We start from the raw sequence: 18,028 nt of genomic DNA, 5'->3' as shown, positions 1-18,028 counted from the left end.
AAAGGAGTACATTTTGCTCTCACTTAACCACATAACCTCATTGACTTCAGTGAAACAAGGAGCATGAGAATGAGTCAAGCCTAAGTGCAATTACAGTATGTATACAGAATGCTGTATGTGCTATTTACAATGTGAAGACATTTTGGAGTGAGAGGTAAAGCTGATCCTACTACATTAGAGCAAGATAATTTTGTCAAAGGAGCAGCAGTAATACATGATGTGTTACTGAGTTCTGCTTTAGTGTTTTTCATTTGTTAGCATTTTAATTTGGTACTGAACAAAACTATTAAGTTCACAAAAAATATTAACGCTACCATAGTCCTGTGCTGCAAGGTTAAAAGATGGCTACAGCATATTAAGGTTTTCCTGTTTAATTTAAATCAGGGAATGGAAAAGGAAATCTTATGACCTTTTTTGGAAATATTTTCTATATAGAGAGAACACATAAAGGCATGCTATATAATTAACCAATAAAACAGTGTTTCAAGGCAAACATTAGAATACTAAATAATGAGTACAAGTTCAATTTGTTGCAACTCCAGTGACTGGATATAACTGCTCCAAGCTCTTCAGGCAATCTTTAGAGGTTGAATTTTCACATCCCCACACCCACGTTCTGAAGAGCATGCTCAGCAGCCACTTCACCACCTCCTCACCCAGCCCTCAGCCCTGTTCTGCCTCAACAGCTTATCATGGGTCACATGCATATGAAAGCACTCATGATACAATGGCTTCATAAAATCAACCAGAATTCAAAGTTACATCTTTACAAAGTCCCCAACTGCCAGACAATAGTGTAAATGTATAAAAATATCCACATAGGCATTTTGTATTATAGCTTGGCAACAGAAAATTACAGTAATTATAAATAATGAAGACTTTGTCAGGCTTCAGTGATGGGAAGACTGAAAGACACTTAAAGGGAACATCCCTCTGCCTTCCCCACACAGACATCTATTTAGTGGTGCTTTCCAACACGGGCAGAGCCTGAGAGTGAGGAGAAGCAAAGAAGTAGCTGCTCCCCCCACCATGTCTCTCAGACACTGCAGGGTGAAGATCCCTTTGGGAATCAAACTTTAGGAGGGGCTCAAAGCAAACACAACTTCTGCTCTGTGAGCCAACAGCAGTGGTGCAGAGGACAGCTGCAACTTGACAGCTCCTGCTGCTCCAGCATGCACAAGGCAAGTCCTGTAATTTGGGATCTACAGCTTTGGGGAATATGTCCTTTGCCTATCCTACATCACTGATGCAAATCCTCGTGGAGATCAGATTACTGTGTTCTCTTCTCTACGCTTTCTATTAAACCATGTTTGCAAAGGATTAAAAATAGCTCCAGTAAGGCTCCAATTATAATACGAAACAAACATTCAAATTGGGTTAGGTAATATATGCAGAATTCAGACCCATTTTCCTCAGGTAGAATTGAGAGGAATAAAGCAGGTCACGGTAAGGACAAGTCAGCTCACAGACACAACCTCAACTGGCTAAAGCAAAAGATTATTTGCTGGCAAACGTCAAGCTTTCCCTGTCCATCATCTGTGCTGGCGCCACATGGTTGTGGTTGGCCACAAAGTAGAAACAGAAGTCCAGATCTGTCTGAGAAACACTAAACATATGCCACAGCTTCCACAAGTCTCCAATTTTGCAGCACATTTTTATATTCTGAAAAGCAATGACACTTTCTTACTGTCAAGTTAGAAAGTAAAAACAATTAACTATATAGCCACACCCTCCTTTCACTCCATTCTGCAAAATTACCTGGCCGTGAAGAGGAAGATAAAGATTTTAAAAATATTAAAACTTTAAAAACATGAAAAATTACATCTCAAGCCTGGACTTTAAATAATGTCATCTGCTGAAATGTCGTTATTTCTTTAGCAGAAGGTTTAAAAAAGACAAGTACCCAGTGGTTTAATGGCCTTGGAAGAACATTTGGTGAGGATTGCTCACTGAATTTTGCTCCAGCATAGCTCTGTTTGGTTTGAGGTGCAAAAGTAGGTTGTAATTTGTTAAGGTGGATCTACAATTTTGGGAAAATAAACATTGCTCTATCTCCCTTTGACAAAGACAGCAAACATCACCAGCACAATTGTGGGAAGAGTGTAGAATGGCTTGGCATCGCTCTTCCCAAATTCATGACCAAATTGTAAAAGTGATCAAAAAAATTGTAGGAGAAGGAAATTCATGTCAATTCAGTCACTATAGCTGACTGCAAATGCATAACAACGTACGTTTTCTCATGTTTTCCCAGACAGACTAGCTTTAAAATCCTTAAATGATTGGATGTAATCTATGATTGGAATAACAACATGAGCATCATTAGAGAAGCGTGTTTCACCAAACATGGAAGGGTTAAATAGCACAGCTACTCATAGAATTTGTACTACTTTTTCTGGCAATCCGTGTGCAGATTTGTCACTTGTTCAGCTGTCCCTAATAGGGTCATTTGCATAGCAGGCCTAGGGTGGCTTATGCTTCAGGATGATATGAAGTTTGCAATAGCACTCTAAAAACATTCTACATTATAAAATCACTGAGCAGAGTGATTTGCTTGCTATGTGAGATGATTGGATAGTCTGCTCTGAAAAACTCAATTTCACTTCTGTAGATATGCCTTGGCTTCAAAGTGCTTAACCTCATTTCGAGGCTGGAAAAGGTATTATCTGGTCTGTCATTAATGTTATGGAGAGGGTAGAACTCTCTTTAATCATCATCATAATGGTCACAAAATTGTTTGTTTCAAACTACCTTGAGATTCTAACCCAAAACTTGATGACAGAAATGTCAGTGCTTTATTTAGACATGACAAGGACACTTGAAAGCTAGGGAACATTGAATAATGCCCTACTACACTTGTCCTGTGTGGCAGTTCATCAAATTAGTAGCACATAGCAATTAAAACCACTCAGTCAGACTTTTAGTTGGTGACACTTCCCCTTGACCCCCTGGCAGCAGCAGAACTTTCAGTGCTTAACTTCACAGGCTGGATGAGCAGGAGCCTAATACAAAGGGAACTTTTATAATAAAATAGAAAATTTGAAATAAAATGCTCTACAGTAAGTACTGGAGATATATTTATTAAATTAAAAAGCATTATGAACAATTAAAAAGCATTTATGAACAATTATTTCACCTACTTATGTCCTGTACTACCTGCCGGCATCTTATTCAATCAGATCCTATTAAGTTATATCCCCAAACTTAAAAGCTCACAGTGTAATGAAAAAAACCAAAGCCAAGCAAAGCAAATTACATAAAGCTATAAATAGAGAGGAAAATATGCAAAGTAGAAGGATAATGGAAATTAATTAGTGTATTTTCTAAGTAAGACTAAGTTTGCAGGGAGAGGTAGCACTGTTTGTGAGATGATATTATATAGGAGACAAAAGAACAGACATGACTTTAGGTATGCAACACCGGCAAGGCCTGAAAAAGAAGCCACAGACTTCAGCCTGAGGGGAGCTTGCAAACAAATCTCCATGTTTAAATTAATTATGATAATCATTTATTAAATTTGAAAGAAAAAGCACCTTTGGAGAAGAAGGTAGTATTAGCAAAAATGGAGATGATTAGGTCCTGTGGGATAAGCTTGACAGATAACCAATTAATTATTATCCTTGGAACAGTGAGGGTATCCTACACAGAAAACTGCGATGTATCATTAAGAAAGTTATCTGTTGAATACACGATTTGTATCCAAGCGTACCCAGAAATTTCTTTTCCAAGCTCTTCTTACATGAAAGGATGATGTTAGACATGAAGCTGTATTCTCATATTCTCTTCTGTAAGAACTTTCTCATGTCAACAGTAGCAAGAAACAGAGGGTTGTTAGAAGGCAGGGAGAGGGATCTCTGGAAAAATTATCTCACCATATGACCTACTGGAAGGAGAAATTATAGTTTAAATGTACTCAGCATCTAGTTAATTTGATTACTGTTTTATACCAATGTAAAAGTCAAATACATTATGGACTTGCTTGAAACAGATTGGGTCAAAATACAGATATTTATACACCACAGTCCACTGAGAGTATACCACAGGTTTTATTTTATTGAAGTTTTTCAAGGAATTTTTAAAAAGAAGTATTCCCTGAGACAAAAATATTCATTTCTTGTGATACAGAGACTTTTTTTCCCCCTATTTTTTTTCTCTTAAAAAAAAAATTAATAGATTTTTGGAACAAAAGTAAACGGGGCAATAGGTTTGCCACAATAAAGGAGTGGAATGGAAGACACAGCAAAGTAGAAGTGTAACAATGAGCCTCCTGGAAATGTCAGTGTCTCATCCAAACCCATACTAGTCACTGAAGTAAAGTTCAGGATGATTCCAATGAGAGTTGTGTCTAATAAGGAAAATGAGACCATAGCTGTCTTTGAATGAGAAATACCCCTACTTTTAAATAATTGCCTGATACCAGAGCTTTTAAGAGCAAAATGAGGTATTTTCTTCTGATGTTTTAAAAGAATTCTAAATCTAAAATTGTATATATCAACTTAAGCAATATTCTCTTAATTTTATCTCCAAGCTCTGTAATCAAGAAACCAAACAAAAGACAATTTTAGTAAGAATTGCCTGATTAGCTTCATTTTGCATTTTTAAATATAAATCTTTGAAATCTACATTCACATTTCCAAGTTTTATTGATATTCCTTTTTGAAAACTGGAGGAAAAATCATTCCCAGAAAGATAACTTTTCCAAGAGAAATGTAAAATAAGTGACAACAAGACCTTCATTCTAATTCCAGTGACTCTGATCCTCCTAGAATGCTTCCTGGGCAACAACCAGTGCTAAGGAGACCACATTAGGAGTTCTTCATTTTAAGTGTCTGGATATAGCTACAAAACCCCCCTGTACTCCTCAATTCAATTTGGAAAATTACTAATAGTAATTCAAGATGATTGAACATATTACATAAAAACATGGAAAAATAATTCTGCTTTCATAATTACCCACGGTGAACTGGCTCTTTTAATAGCATCAGAGGTTGAAGGACACAATGTTTCCTGGTGGTGTGGCTTTGGGGAGGCTGGAGAATGCTAGAAAACTCATGCAAACACACTGACTAGTTCATAGCAGAAGTCAACTTCAGCATGTACCATGTCTCTGGTTCTTCAAACCATATGCAAAACCCCTGTGGGAAACATGTGCAGCTAGGTCCAAATAATTGCCTGGAATTTACTCTCTTATATTAAGCTTCAATACAGAAACATAGAGTTGCTTGGGTTAGGAGGCACTTTAAAGATCATCTAGGTCCAACCCGGTGTAGTTTTGAGAATTCTGTCCACGATTGTATCTTTCTATATATATATAGTATTTAGCGTGGTTATTATTGAAAACAAATAAGCAAAATAAAATAGTGTTTATAGGCTGTTTTTTTCTGATTTACTTTTCAAGTAAATAGAAACAATTTGTTAATTCAGAACTCAGACAAACTGGTCCCTGGAACTATGCTAGAAAGACAAGAACCTTGGCTGTGTGATTGACAAAATGATCAAGGCTTCTACTTTTCCTAACATAGAAATTGGCAGCATCATCAGTGCCGGACCACCGATGCAGGTGATCTTCTGACAGACAAATAGTATTATCATGAGCAAGTGCACTACACAACTGCTGGGCACATTTCTTTTGATATCTTCAGCAGCATCTGTAATCAATGTTAAAATCTGGAACTGTCATTTGTCAAGGGGTGTTTAGGCTTGCTTTAAAGCCATTACATGTCTAATGCTAACCTGATGGTGCCAAGAAACATTTCCACCAAATTTTTTTCAACAATACTTAAGAGAGAGTTTTGTCAGATGTGCTTCCTGGCATTCTCTGTTATGCCAGATCTTTTGATATTTACAAGAAAAGCTAAAAGGATGAGGGTCAGTGAAATGTAAGGAATATAAAACTTTTCTTTCACTATTCCTGTTTTCATGTTGTTCATCAAAACCACAATTTGAAAACCTCAGATAGCATGAGTTTCATTTTTATTTTAATTGCTTAACTGTATTATGGTATAATAACTTAATGGCTATGCAGCAGATTTATCATGAGGAACAGGCGTTATAGTCTGACAATTCAAGATTACTGTTCTTTATACAGGGAATTCAGTGCCAATTATGCACTTTTTGTGATCTCATATTTTCACAGGAATTCCTATACATCAGAATACAAACATAAAGGTCTGAAGCTCAGATGAGTGTCTTATTTCTGAGCATGCAATAGTGAGCTGTAAATCTCAAGTGAACAGGCACTCTGTCTCCAGTTATGTGGTGCTTACATTTCTAATTATAAGAAAAAAAATAAGATATATTTATGTATTTTAAAGCCTTTAAAATTATTATTTTTAAAAAATAAATGAACATTTTCCACATCTAAACACATTCAAATCTAAATTAATATAATATTGGGGGATACATTTATATAAAAATTCTGATCATTAATTTTCCCTTTAAGCAATATCCTCATTAAGGAAGATGTAGATCTTTAGCTAAAAAATTAAAGAAAATATTACAGTTGCACTGACCAACAACTATTGCGACTATCTAATGAGCTCTTCTATTGGACTGTACATATTTATTTTTACATGTGTCTCAGCATCTCTACTACTGACACTACCCATCATAAAGAGCCATTTCATCAGAAATGGATTATTTTTCTCTCCAGACTAGGTATAGCAGTTGACACACAGGAGCTGCAGATGCAGTGCCTGCTGCAGTTTAGATTCTCTCAGGAGAATCTGAGACTCACTTTATCTTGACTACAGAAGGTTTATTTCTGTGTTGCATGTAAAGCATAACAAAGAACACAGAACAGTAACTTGTATTGAGAACATCAGAAGTCCACCGGCATTTAAAAATTTTTGTTTGCCTTGTAGTCTGCTTGGTTTTTATCTTGTTTTTTCTAATGCAGAGTAAAGACTCTAAAGGCTTTATTTAATTTGAAAATAACTGTGTTTATATTAAAATGCTTGAGAGCATTAAAAACTTGATCTGGGCACAGCCCAGTTCGTATCTGTCATTTGCTCTTAAGTTTAGCTCCTCTAACAACAAAAGAAGAAGGCAGCATCTTGCTCCTAAAAAAGCTGTTGTAGAAGCTATAAGCAGGCATGCTGGACGTGGAAAAGGCTTAGGGTGGTGAAGGGACAGAGGTGATAATGAGAATTCTGAAAGTAGCAGTAGAAATAAAGGCCCATTCATTTGTGAGCTGAAAATCATAGGTCCTCTTTGAGACAGACACCACTTCTTTCAGTATTTACTAGACATAATAAAGTACACAGGGAATATAAAATTCCCATCTGGTATTTAAAATTCCAGAAGCCTGACCAGCTCTTTAAATGCTATCACATGTCAAAATAGGAAAAGCCAGATGCAACATTTATAAAGTCAATGTGCTGCATCTTCTCAAAATCCAAGAGCTGCCACTGCTCAATCTAATGTGTTGGCATCAGACAATTAATCAGTTTAACAGTTAACCTTTACCAGAGAAATAAAGCAGTGTATGGTGTGAGATACAAACAGCCATGCATTGCCCAGGCCAATTATAGACACCAGAGACAGAAAACCAGGCATCAGCAGGACTTCCAAATGATCCTTGATAAATTAGCTTTTCCTCAGAACACATTCAGGATTTCTCATGTTTGGAGTCTACAGCTGTAGCTGCTGATCAGTAGTTAACTAGGCTGCCATGGGGCAAGACAGGGGTCACAGTTAAGAACTCTATTTCTTCCATCTGTATCTAACAAATCAATCTAGGATCTAAAAAAAGAAAAAATCAGCCAAACTACAGGCCTAAAAACATACTAGGAACACAGTGTGGAGCCATTTCAGAAGTGTTTAATACCATCTTGGGTGCTCTTCAAGAAAGAGACTAAGCAACAAAAAGCTTGCAAATGTCACAAGCGCCATCCCACTAGAGATGAAAGAGAGATGACAGCAACAGCAGTAGCACAAGAAGCTCGACACACATTCATAAATTTAGAAGTCAAAACTGTAACTGGAAGTTGTATCTGTATGCGCACATAATCTTGGAGCAAAGAGGATGAGTGAGCAGCAGAAAGGAAGAATCTCTCCTAAAGTAACTGCTGACAACAGGGTTTGTGTAAATGCTATTTACACTGGGAGGCCCAGGCAGACTACAATAACCCCACAAAAGTAAAGGGAAAAACAGCCACAGTCTTGGCCAAAACCCCCCTCTTAAGCCACTGAGAGAGCATTGCACTCCAAGCAAGTTGTGAGTCCTAGGTGACTTCAGCAACAGATGCTGAACCTGGGCTGGGTTAGCTCCCTGAAAGTCTTCTTATGCACTGGGTGGGATAAAAAATATAACATCGTTCAGGCAAACCCTCAGGCAAAGTCTTTGCTGTAACAGAAAAGTCCAGATGACATTGTTGGGTATCTGCTGCAAACCAAAGAACTCTTCCCAAATGCAATGCCTATCATTAAATGCACCATTTAAACAGAAAGCAGAGCAGCAAAGAGAGATGCATGCTTACTTTTAGCTGGCTGAGACTACTTCTCCAATCACCTTGTTCTTACTCATCAAGTCATTAAATTGCTTAATATCCAGCGGACATCAAGGAAAAGTTTCCATCAAGCAGTAGAGCAGAAAGTGTATTATTAGGCTGCATACAATCACAATTATATAAACACCTTATGAGACCTCTTCAACCACATGTTGCCCTTGAAAGTTTAAGATCATTTCAGAGCAGGAAAAAACACTAAAAATGTGTTTAACTTACACATGTGTGTCCTACACTTGCAGAAGTCCATTTCCATGGACTCTTCTGGGTTTTTTTAGAAAGATACAGAACTAGATTCCCAGGCCTTAACACAGATTTGCTGAGATGCTGCCCCAGAACCAACATGAGAGGTCAAACCTCGAGGCACTGGCTCTTGACCTCCTTTTGGACTCACCCCCACTGCCAGCTGTATGGAGAGCAGTCCAGGTGGGCACTCTTGGACCAGCCTCTAAAGCACCCAGGACTTCAGCCTCCATCTCCTTCAGAGTAAATGACAACTGGGTGGGTAAGAATACCTGTGCAAAGCATTGTTTTAGGACTGAAAAATCTTTTACTGTAGTGTTGTAGCACCAAGAGTCACCACTGCCTTGGTAAAGGAGTTATTCTGTTTTGTAGCTTATCAGACAAGAGGAGATAAGTGAGCACTGCAAACAGAGAAAACCCAGGGCCCAAGCACTCACAGCTCCCATTAAGTTCAGTTGCAGTAACACTGCTGAATGTAACAAAGGGACAGTAACTATGCTAATCAGAAATATTTTCCCTAGGCAAGAAGAAATGATTGAAGTAACACACCACAGCAGACTGTTACAGTCTTTTGGTCCTGACAATGCTGTATTGAAACAAAAAAATCATAGTCCTTAAAAAAAATTCTTTCATACCCTGGCATTTAATCTCCAATGTCAATAGTAAAGCTATAGCAAAATGAGTTTAATGGGCTCTGTGGGCACTCAAGATCAACTGCCAAAGAAGAAAGGAAGAATTACATGGCGCACTACATTCCTTTTCTGCATCTATCACGTAAAGTTATAGCTAAACAATTTCTAAAAAATACTGCAAAAGGAACTTCACACTTCTCTCAGCAGATTTTTAAAGACTTAAAGGAGATCCACCAACAAAGATGATTTAATTGGTTTTAATAACCTATTTTTCAGATTGGTTTCTTATGAGCACTGTAAAATGCTTAATCCATCCTGCAGAAGATTGTTCAGTCCCTCTGAAGTGCAGTTTTTAAGCAGCAGATGCCTAGGGGCACTGTTATTTGATAGGAGCCTAATTTATGAATGACATTCAAGGCTACAGACGTCAGCTGTATAAAGACAACTCCCTGCAATCCCTCTCTGTCCATCCAGAACTTGAGATGCCGAAGCATGCTGAAATTTAAGATTTTCTTCAGTGTCTCTAGAGGAATACAGAGAAAGAGGTAGATGCCTTAGAATACTTAATCTTGTGCTGCAGTCCCTGGCTTTGGGATACTGAGCAAATGTTTTTTTATCTTCCATTTTATTTTATCTAAAGGGGTGGCTGACAAATGACCTACCTCTCAATCTAATATATCTACTTTTGGAAACTAGCAATGTTATTTTTGCCACTGCTGGTTTCATCATTTCTCAAATTAAAAGATGTTATGCCTAAACCTTTTGTTACTAGACCAAGGCAACCAATTTTTCATGTATGATACTATCTGATGGTTTTTCTTCCATATGTGCCAGATACAGATATAATTTACAGGTTATTGCTGCCAGCCAGGATAATAATCTATTATTTCTTGAAGAAGAAAATACTTTTGGTGTTCCAAATACAGTGTACTGGGCACCTAAAGAGTGATTGTAGATTTTGTCTGTTGTCATATCACTAAGATGCTAAAAATCTCATCCATGCTCCTTCCAAACAGCCTAAATTGGAGAGCAAGCTTACTTGAACTTAGCTTGTCAAGTCACTTTTAAAAACTAATCTTGTTTTTTGGAGAACTTTTTCCTTTGTTTTATAATTCATAGCAAAACCATCTTTTTACATGTGTTTGTCATACAGGCTGTCATTCTGAAGTCTTTAAAAAATATTACTCAATACCAACCCTGCCCTCTCCTGCTACAGGAGAGAGACTATTTGTAGTAGTTTATTAAAATGGCAGCACAATCCCATATTAAAATTGCTTTTATTATCATAAATGTCAGCGCACTGAAGTCACCATCACTTTGGATGCCTTGGGTTGCTGCAAGGTCAAATGAACACCTAGAACAAGAACAGTTTATATAAAATAAAGTTACACCCAAAGATGACAGGGAGGATTGACTTCCTTGACTGTTTTGTCACTAACCCTATCTAGATTGGAAGTTTTCTCGAGTACAGTGACTAAACAGGGTGTATGTGGTACTCTCAGGGGGTAACTTTGTTCCTAGATGTGTTTTACCCCCTCAAACACCTGACAGAAAGAAGGTGGATCATTCTGCCATCGTGTTACTCAGGGAAGGTGCAATTAACATCAGGTTTATTTTGAAAATGCATGTCAACAGGATAAAGATGTATATATCAATCTGGTAAAAAATACACACCCTTTAGTAAAAAATCTTCTTTAGCTCTACTTATTATTACAACATCATTTAAGTGCAAGAAATTATTTTTTAAAATTTTAAAAACTCAATTTGTTTCAAACCACAACCATAAAAGTAAATCATTTGTGACACCAAATAACTTCTTGCTTTTACTTTATATGTATACAGAGAAAAACCGCAGGCAAACCCAAAGCATTATTATTTTTAGCTGACCTGAGCAATTTAGCAATTTAGGTTTGAGGTACAGATTCTTAAAGAGGATTAGCTACATATTGGCTCTTACCTTCCTAGCAGTGGACACTTTAGTCAACATTTGGAGAGAAAACATACCAAATTTTGTCGCTCTCAAAACATTTGGATGAAACTTATTAATAGGCTTGGCCTGATGACAGAGGTTTGACCCTACATGCAAGAAATATAGGAACCTGAAGAATAAGTGATTGATATGTTACCTTCAAAACTGAGGCTTGGGATTGCATTTTGCCACAATATTGTACAACCCTTGGCAAGCAACCAGCAGTCTATCCCTCGTTATACCATCTGGAGGAAAAAAACAATAGCAAAAAAGCCTTGGCACACACTCTGTTTTGGCAAAGGCATGTGTGGGAGAATAGCCTACCTGAGCCAAGCTGTCTTTGGCTTCTAAGAAGAATCTGGCTGATTCAGAGGCTTGTGACACCTCTCACTATGTTTTCATTTTCTGTCAAAATCACACAATCACATCAATCTTCAAAATAGCAGCATATTCTCAAATGCTATACTATTCATGCCCCTTAAAGCTGTTGGATTCATGACCAGATTTCCTGTTAAAATCCAATTAGATTTCCAGTTTAAGTTCAGAGTGATCTTGGGACAGTTGAAGGATGCAAGGGATCACTTGCTATTGTGAAAGCAAAAAAAATTTTAAAGGGAGAGTATTTTTTCTTAATTCTCAACAAGTCCTTGAATTGTTTTCCAAAACTTTCCAGTAATCACTGAAATTTAAACCTAAATATTTAGCAGCCAACCAAAAGCTTTTTGATTTTTTATTTGTTTGCAATTGATGCAAGAGGAGGAAAGGAGCTGTGTGCTTGGTCTTATACTCTTGTGTAAGGAAATCTTGGGGGTACTGCTTCAGTTCACAAGGGAGTAAGGGAGCCCTAGCTCTCTGATACTCATTTAAGGCAGGAGTGTGATCATGAAAACAGGTCTTCCCTGTTTTGCCTCATCCTCTTGTTTCAAGTTGATGATGACCCTTGGCTGTGCTGATCCAGGCTTTTGACCATGAGTCACATCTGACTGGGGAACTGATCAGACTAAAAATCATCATAAAGTATTAATGAATGCATGGGTATTTGTGTGGCAGTGCCAGCTTACAGACACACTGGCTCTAATTTCCCAGATACAATGTTTTCCATCTTGATCTCAGGTAGTATTTTTCTCAGCTCTTGAAGCACTCATCTCCAAAGACAAGGCACAAGCTGTTGAGGAGGAGCAAGATGACCCCCTTTCTCCTGCTCTCGCTCTCCCTGTGAAGGAGGGGACTGTTAATGCCCCTCACTCACTGAGGGGTTCCTGCCTCCTGGGAGGGCCATTTCCTGGCTGGAGGTGAGGGGCTGCCCCATGGTGCCCTGGGGTGACCCAAGGACAGGCAGCCTTGGCCCTGCCATGTGCCCAGTGGCACCACTGCTCCCCTATCTGCTGCAAGTGGCATGGGTAGCAAGGGGCTGAGAGGGAGGGAAAATGATCTGGAATAAGGGTTAGGAAAAGTAAAAAATATTTGACTTAATCTCAAAAACTTGCTATATGGAGTTTAATTGATCCAGCCAGTGCATGGCAGTAGGAACTGAAATGAAGTTTTGACCCAGCATATTTCACAGAATCAATTAATGCCTCGCTGAAAAGGTGATTTGCAGTTGGCATTTCAGGCAGCCGTACTGCCTGGCTCTGGAATTATTGTTGTATTGTTGTACTGTTGTTCACACAGAAGGAAAATAAACTCAACCACTTGAATTCCTTTTCCCTGAAATGTATGTCTAAGAATGGAGCTTAAATGGGAAAGTAAATGGCAGATGGCAGCATCTTTGCAAAGTACACACACACTGAGCTATACAGACAGGGAAATAATTTTTTTCAAAGAAAAAGACAAAGGAAGAATGAGAAAGAATAACAAAGCAGTGAAGTTCTCATTAAAAGTACTGGAGTAGCTTTTGGTTACATTGTTACCACATAGACAAAAGATAATCAAAAAGTTATTTACATCCCTTTGTTTTGTGGCATTACTCTTCACTGCATCTAGCAAGAAAGGTTTTTCAAGTATAAATTGAAATTTTGTGCACTTAGATCATTTGTCTTCTCACCTTGAACCATTCCCTATGGGGAGGCTTCACTCTGCAACCCAGGCAGGATTGCCTGACTTCCTCTGTGTACCCAGGACAGTTTAGCCAGACACCACCTGCCTCTCCAGCAGCTCTTGCCCCACTTCCCTGAGACTGCCAGGAAGTCAATCCTTTTCTCCCAAGCAGCAGGACGAAGCACCACTGATGTTTGCATCAACTTTCATGCTTCCTGCCTTTTTCCATGGAAAAAGCATGAGTTTTTTAAAACTTTAAAAACTCAATTTGTTTCAAACCACAACCATAAAAGTAAATCATTTGTGACACCAAATAACTTCTTGCTTTTACTTTAGATATATATAGAGAAAAACCACAGGCAATCCCAAAGCATTATTATTTTTAGTGAGTCTGAGCACACCTGCTTCCTTGATGGACAGAGTGCCAGTGGAGACAGACCGTGGCTGTGTCATCGACTGCAGGCCCACGTCAAGCATTCCATCACACAGCAAAGGAGGGTTCCTTCCGCGGCCGTGTGATCCCACAACAGTTGGCCTGACAGCTGCTTTACTGCATTTCTTTTCACTTTTGCGTCATGCTGCCTTTGATAGCAGAGCAGCCAGGAAATAAATGGAACCAAAGATTGCAGACTGCTTTAAACTCTCTTTTGTTCAAGAGATCTTTCAGATTAAAATAATGCTGAAAGGAGACTGCTAGAAGTGAGAAAAGGGTTTAGGATGTTGAGGGAGCCCTATACAGAGTTAAAACAAGCTCAGGAGAATCCCTGTCGTTTCCAGCCACCTTATGAGCCAAACATCTTCCTCCAGAGGTCTAGGTTCACATTATTTATATAGCAATCTCTTCTGATTCTGCTCAAAGACTAAGCACCCCCAAAGCCTGGAAAATGATCAAAAGGGCAGTTTGATCTTATGCTGCTTCTATAAAAAAAAGTCTCCCCGAAGAATGTCTCTCTGTTAAACTACTCTATTTAATTCTTACAACCCTGAGGTATGTATCAAGATTTGGACCCTTAAATTGCTTAGCATATTTTATTACTGTATTATCTGCCTCCTTGGGGTATACAGCTGCTCAGTGAGCTTGTGTTTATAGAGCTCTTGAAGGTCCACAGATGGAGAGTGAAGAGAAGCAATCTATATTTTTACACTGTATATTCATGTACCCTCTTTTTCCTTAAGGCTTGGCCTCAAACACATGGATAACTAAGGTTTCATATGATTCCCTTGAGCATAGTGACAGAACATATTTACTGTTTATTGCCACAAAGTTGATTTCTATCAGTAGTGCACTACATTTCCATCCAAGCAGGATCCAACACATCCCAAAGAAAAGTGGGTGATAAAAAGAGAAGTTTTTCTGTTGAGCTGCATCAGAATCAAGGCACAAGACACCAAAGCAGAGCAACCTCACTGTGGTCTTCAACACAAGGGGAACTGGAGGGGCAAACATCAGTCTCTTCATTCTCAGGACTAGTGACAGGATCCAAGGGAATGGCACAAAGCTGAGTCAGGGGAAGTTTAGATATCAAGAAAAGGGTTTTTACCTAGAGGGTGGTTGAGCACTGGAACAGACTCCCCAGGGAAGTGTTCACAGCACCAAGCCTGACCAAGTTCAAGAAACATTTGGACAATGCTGTCAGGCACATGGTGTGACTCTTGGGGTGTCCTGTGCGGGGCCAGGAGCTGGAACAGGAAACACTGAGCAACAATGTGTGCCAGTTGCTGCATAATCCTCTCTGGAGCTGCCCTGTAATCACACACCTTACCTGTGCCACAGCAGAGTTTCAGTAAGAGTCAATATGGAGGAGCAAGACTGTTTTCTCTTATTTTCAACTCTGAAGATAGTTGAGGTCATCCTTTACGTAACAGTCCTCTGCCTTTGTTTTGAGAAATCCTTCAATACAGACAAATGAGTCTACATTTATACCTACATCAGCCAATGCAATTACAGGTAGAGAAGCCGACTGGAGAGTTTCCAATTATTCTGAAAAGTTTTGGTTATGCTTCCATAGTCACAATAGGAAAAAGAGAAAGTAAAATGTGCTATCAGCATAATGAGCCCACAGAAATGGCCCCTGTTACATTTAGTGACAAACAGACAAGCACATATGCACAAACATTAGGAAGAAGTTTGTTTAGCTATATTCCTAGTTACCAGTCACTGCACACACTCCTAATTAACAATGCTCACCAACAAAAGATGTAAGAAATCAGTTAGTATTCCTGACTACTCACACAATATTTGGGATTTGAAATTTATGCTCCCTAGTGAAAGCTTTAAAAGTATATATGAAGGACATCTCTAATAACATAAATTATAAAAGTAAGTTGAAACAGGAATTCAGCTTTACTTTTTACCAAAATGCAATTCTTCCTGCTGCTTTATCAGATACCTAAGATTATCAGACATATTCTGCTCAGCTGGGAGATAACAGTTATTAACAAAGAAGTTCTTACAGAATGTTCATCAATAACACTTTGCAAGAAAACTTCCTCAATTTTTACTTTTAACAATTCTATAGGAGTCAGGTTAAATTCCAATCTGAGCACAAATGGACAAGCTGTTTTCTTGTGCTTTCTACAGAGACACCTGAGTTTCTTCCACTGAGATTAATACACAGTTTTCACAATTCTCATAAAGGAGATACAGTGGAAAAATAAAAAGGTTTTTGAGCAAGAGGGTGGACTAGGCACCATAGTGTATATCATAGCTGATAACCCAGAATGGGTTTTCAGTTTAGCTAAGTAGGCAGCAACCCATTTATGAACCCAAACAGTATTTTTCAAACTTGTGTATCAGCTGAGGCCACAATTTGCTGCGCTTCTGAAATACCATAGAAGAATGAGGACAGTTTTACTCCCATGGATCCACCAGGATATCTATTTACCAAATAACTACAGCATGCACTACTTTATTTGATTCATCCAAAGAACTCCAGTTACTATGAGCCCATTTTTAAATCATGCCACAAGAGAGATGGCCTCTTGTGTTGAGTGAATATTTAAGTGTAATATTGCCCAACCATCTATTCAACTGCAAGCTTCAGAAAACTAAATGCTGACAAATAGTCTGGGGTCATGCCTGTGAAATGCTCCATATGTGCTAGCTGAAAGAATCTGATGCTAGCTTGCTCTCAAATGTTAATAGCTTTGCAAAAACAATGCCCTCTCTTCTGCAGCAGAAATTTTTCTTGTTCAATCCCCAATAAAAGTAGGTTTTGATTTAAGTTTGAGAAAAAACCCATCTATCATTTAGTTATGACAAAGTGAAAAGAAACCTGTTTCTTCATTCTAAGGCAATTATATACAGCTAAGAGCCAGAAGTGCTGGCCTTGAGCTACGCTGAGGTCAGTGGGCCTGTGAACACCTATGTTGGTTGGTGGCCACACCAACACTTCTGCAGAAAAGTGCCACTGCAGGTATTTAACGCGAACATCTAAGGCAGTAATTCCACTTCTTTCCAGTCAAAGAGCAAGGAAGTCCCATTTTCCCAACAGGCCTATCCCTTCTCTGCAAGGTAACTTGCTTGGGAAGCCCAGGAAGAGCTGCAGGTGCTCTGTGTGGCAGCTGGAGCAGTGTGGGAGAGAGCCCCCAGGAATACCAACCAGCTGGAGGAGAGGGCACACAGCCAGCTGCAGGCAGCCACCGCCTGCCCGGTACAGCTGAACTGTGTCTCTGCCAGACTTAAGGCAATGCTTTCAGAAAGCCCTGACCAGGAGAGCCCAAATAAACTGAGTAAACTGAGATATCTCAATCATGACTAACCAATTGCCTAAAAAAAAGAAAAAAAAAAAGAAAAAAGTGTATGTCTAGGAAATGTTTTTCACATACCTGAGAATAAGTCATCTGGCTGAAGTATGCACTGTATCTTCCAAGTTGAAAACAAAAGTCACTCGTTCGGTTGTGGCATTTTTTCAAGTTACAGTTGATGTGACAGACATGCAATTTTAAAAGCAACAGCCTGTGTTAAATTTATCACAACTTCACAATGGGATTTAGAAACCTGAAGCTTGACTTATAAACAGCTCATGGGGACAAATGCTTTGCAACATAGCTTCACATTAATTACAGTAATCCAAACATGAAAAAAACTGTACTGCAATCTGTTTGTACGTGGACAGGTCAAGGCTCTAGGGACTCCTCAACATGAAGAATATTTCCAGGGAAAAGAAAGAAAAAAGGCCACATAGACACAGTGTCACAGTATCCAACAGTTTCCTTGGATATCTGATAATACCTAACCTTTTCCTTACACAGAAAAGTTAAATCTATGCTGTTGTATGATCAACTAAATTCACTAATTACAAAATTTTCTAGCCTCATTGCTGTGGAAGAAATGGGAAAATAACGTGAATTCTAGCTACTTTTCAGCCTTAAAAAGAAATAGCTCTCCAAGAATCACATGTAAAGATACATAACAATTACAGTAAATATAGGTATTATACAGATATGCCTAAGACATTGCAGAATCTTGCCAGTTACTGTCTATCAGTAAGAGAAGAGGTTATAACAATGTATTTATATATAGCTGTTTCCAGCCTGAAGCATCCCCAGTTTTGATGAAGTTAAAAGCCAAGTTCCTCAAGCATCATGACTCATACCTTAATGAGCAGGCTCAAAACTATTTTAGGACTTTTCCCAGTAAA

At 38.6% G+C, this 18,028-nt stretch overlaps 1 protein-coding gene across 8 annotated transcripts in view; it reads left to right on the top strand.

Annotated features, from left to right (window-relative positions):
• B3GALT1 (beta-1,3-galactosyltransferase 1) overlaps nt 1-18,028 on the top strand; it is a 53,795-nt gene that overhangs the window by 23,149 nt on the left and 12,618 nt on the right. The gene's annotated exons all lie outside the window — the stretch shown is intronic.

The sequence above is a fragment of the Coloeus monedula genome (genome assembly GCF_965178545.1).
Source record: "Coloeus monedula genome assembly, chromosome: 7".
NCBI lineage: Eukaryota > Metazoa > Chordata > Aves > Passeriformes > Corvidae > Coloeus > Coloeus monedula.
The sequence above is the reverse complement of the archived record's forward strand: the minus strand, read 5'-3'. Positions and strand labels throughout refer to the sequence as shown.